We start from the raw sequence: 4,269 nt of genomic DNA on the forward strand, positions 1-4,269 counted from the left end.
CAGTTATGTGTGTCTGACAATTCTTTATTCTATGCTCCATTTAACCTCTTCAGGTCTTTGCTGCTCCCACTGTGATTGTGAGCCTCTTGTATGTTCAGATCTGTGCCAAAGATAGAGTAACAGCCCTGGTGGTCTTCTGTGCATTCCTGGTCCCATGAAGCCATCTCTACGCAGGAGATGATTACAGAGGGATGGTCCGAGAAATGGGGAAGGTGCAAATCACGTTTTTACCAGTTCAGTGACTGAGCATCCACATCCCCCTTGGGTGGGGAGTTCCAGAGATTTGCAACACTGCTCAAACAAAAATCTCCTCGATCCTAAGTGACCAATGCCTTATCCTGACACGGTGCCTCCTACTTCTGCATTCTCCACTGAGGTCACTCTCGATGAGGTCAGCTCTTGAGCTAAACTCCAAAGAGCCAAGGCTAATTGTCCTTGGGTCTCTACATCAGACAACCTTTACATCCCAGCAATCGATCTGATGAATCTATCCTGCGATAACATCCTGGCAAGTATACCCTTCCACCCTTATGGAGACCAAACTGTACACACTTCTCCAAATGAAGTTTCATCAAAGCCTCATGCCATCTCAGCAAAACTTTGGTCTTCATCACAAGGAGTTTGGATTACTAACGTTCTACTTGCCTTCCTATCACTTGCTAGTTTGCTCTCTGCATCTTGTGAACCACCACATCATGCTCCATTTGTCACCTTCCCCATTCTAATATGTCTGTACCCTGCAGCAGACCATGAGTCCCCATCACTGCAAAAATTTTCCTCCAAATCATTAATATTGAACATCTGACAGCCCAGTATTGAGCCCTGTGACACCCCACTATAAAATCTGTCAGCCTAAAAATGGCCCTTTTATTCCCCCCCCCAACCTTTTCTATCCTTTAACTATCCATGCTAATTTGTTATCTCTAATCCTGAGATGTCTCATTAAATGTTAGCAGACTTGAGTGTGATGAGTTATCGAATGCTTTATTCCATCCACTGGACCCTCTTTGTCTACCTCGGTATTTACAAGCTCCAAAAACTTTCAGTAGATTTGTCAGTGTGATTAATTTCCCCCTTCGTAAAAAAATATATATATTGGCCACCTATTAATGTTAAGATTTTCTAAGTGTCCTGTTTGTATTTTCGTTAGACACAAGTGGGCGATTCCCTCCATCCAGTCCCTGCCTGTTCTTGGAACAACTTCAGTCTCATTTCTCCCACTTATTTCCTTGTATTGCTATTCCCTCTCATGCCCATCAACCCCACCCTGATTTCCCTACTACCCACCTACTAGGGGTGAGTTACAGTGGCTAATTAACATTAGAAGTAGGACATTGGAGGAAACCCACACCATCACATGGAGAATGTGCAAACTTCATTCAAACATCGCCTGCGGTGGGGAGCAAACCTGGATCTTTGGAGTGTAAGGCAGCAGCTTTACATGCAGCACCACTGTGCCCCCTGTAGCCACCTCCACATGATAAATTCTGTAATTTGCTGGTCTCACATTCTGTGCCTTTGCTCTTGTGTCTTAAGTCTTTCTTTTTCAATCTTTTTATTAGTTTTCACATTAATACAGATTAATATATCAATGTTTATACATGTAATACAAAGAGATCAGAACAATCATGACATGGATAATCATAAAGAACAATAGAGTATAAAAAAAAGATCTGTAGATCCAATGATCTGTTAGTGAATGAATATAAAAGAAAAAGATTATTATAAAATATAAAAAAGAAAAAAAACAAAGCAATAAGAAAAATTATAAACAATATATCAAACCAAACTAAGCTAAAGAAAAATAAACAAGAAAAAAACTGGACTAAAATTTCTCAATAGAAACAGAGAAATATTATGTTGTCAACTCCGTTTTTCTAAATTGAAAGGTTATTATAAGGGGATCTATATCATGTGAAAATATTGAATAAATGGACTCCAAACTTCCTCAAATTTAAGCGAAGACTCAACAGTACCACTCCTAATTTTTTCCCAAGTTTAAACATGATATGGTTTGAGAGAACCATTGAAAAGTAGTAGGGGTTATTGGATCCTTCCATTTAAGCAAAATGGATCGTTTGGCCAGTCGTGTCTTAAGTCATGGTGTTGCATTTGCTGCCTTTCATTGTGCTGGGTCTATTCTAGGAAGTTTTGGAACATTATTAATGCATCCACCGTCTCTAGCCCTCTGTTTTAGAATCTAGCAACGTGAATTGCCTGAATTGCTTCAATTTTTTTTCTTTTGCAATGTTAATTATGAGTAACTCACTATCACTAGAATCCTTAATTATCCAATAATTCAGTTATATTTATTGTCTTCTGAAATTATGACCTATACAAAATAGTCTCTTTTAATTTACTGCCTGTATATTTTTCTGTTGCTGCCTTGCAACTCACTTTTACATAATTGTAGAAGCTTTTACTATAATTGTTAACTTACCCATTTCTTTATCAATATTTTGATTGTTGTTGCATCCTGTAACTGTCAATCTTCAATCAACATGGAGCCTCTTTTAATCTGTTGTTATCCTTAACCCCCTGAATTAGCCACCAATCAACCACTTATGTTTTTTTTCATTTTTCAATGGAGTGTACTTTGTAATATTGATTTAACAGTTTGCCTTTGTTTATCTATTGGCAATCTTTTATTTTAATTCCCCAAACTACCTCCACCTTCCTTGTGTTGAATTCCCTTCTGCTTCTTGGATGAGTCTCCAGTGTTACGGGCTTCCTTTTGTCCTGGTTCATTTATTCCTTGTGATCCACTCCTGCCATAGGTGAAGATTGATGGCTTGATTTCTTATCTGCACTGCCGTGGAGAATAAACCAGTGTGTGGAACCATATGTAAGTTGGTCTAAACAAACAGTCCCTAACTTGGGTACACTAACTGTACTGGCAATTCCAGTCCTTGCCACAGAATGGCACTAAAACCCCACAGACTCAATGTAACAAAAACCAGAGGTGGCATCACAATCTGCCTGTTAAAAGTTCAAATGCTTCCCCTTTGTGAAGAACACGGGTAGCTGTCTCGGTGTGAGGAATCCCAGGGGCTGTCTGTGTCTGTTCCCTTTGTCCCACCGCCTGTTTTCTTTTAACCTACCAATTCTGTACACAAAGTGTTAATGTTTCTTCAAATACTATATCCAAACTTCTGTAAGTAAGCTTGCTGTAAGAAAGCTGAAATATCCATGTGTATTATGCCTACTGTATTCTCCTTGTTTGCAATTAGCTGCTTTAACAAAAAATCTGTATTCAAAATCGACTCCATAATGTCTCCATCTTTAAGTGCTCCACAATATCAGCATTTATGGATTATAGAGTGACTTAAACTGTGGATCTGTTTGTTCTATGTATCATAAATATTTGACACATTTTGCTCTTTTAAAAACAATTACAGCATATCCTAATGGTTATTTTTCCAATTTTATCCAAGCAAAGCAAAATAATTTGCTGATTATGACTTTCAGTAGCAAAAAGGGAAGGAAGATGTAAAGAAAATGCCCCAGCATACCATGGATGATGGATGGAGCCAAAGTGGGCATCAAGCAGGTGGGAACATAGGCAGGAGTAGGCTAGTTAGCCCTTTAAATCTGCCATTTAATAAGATTATGCCTGATCAAATCTTGGCCTGTATTGTTAAGTATAAGATAAACACTGGCCTATAGTTTCCTGTCTCCACCCCCCCCCCCCCCCCTTGAATAGTCATGTTACATTTATGGTTTTCCAATTCTCAAAGACTTTTCCAGAATTTAGGGAATTCTGGTTGATGATAACCAACTCATCCACTCTCACAGCAGCCACTCCTTTTATGACCCTAAAATGCTCAAGCTGTAGATCGAAGGAATAATTATGTGGGGAGCTGTTTGCAGAGTTAAATGCACCTGAAGGAAATGAAAATGATTAGAATTTCTTAGGCCTGGGTTTTAGTGCACCAGAGCATAAAATCTTGAATTCTGGATGAGTTGTAGTTTAAGGAAGTAGAAGTGGGAAAAATATGCAAGGTGAATGTTGGAGAAAGTAAGTCTTCAGCTTTGGACAAGAAGTGGAGCAAACAAGATTTATTGGACAATTATTTTTACCTAAATAATGGCTTTGGCCTTTCATCTGCCCATCAATTGGAAGCAGGTTCTTGTGTTTCCAAGTAACACACAGGACGAATGAAGGCCAAGGGTATCTCTGGACTGACTAAATTCACGATGAATGCCTCATGTTTGCTGATAATTGCACAATGTTTACAACTCCTCAGCAAGAGAAGCAGTCAAGCCTGT

The sequence above is a fragment of the Pristis pectinata genome, chromosome 29 (assembly GCF_009764475.1).
Source record: "Pristis pectinata isolate sPriPec2 chromosome 29, sPriPec2.1.pri, whole genome shotgun sequence".
NCBI classification, from domain to species: Eukaryota; Metazoa; Chordata; class Chondrichthyes; order Rhinopristiformes; family Pristidae; genus Pristis; species Pristis pectinata.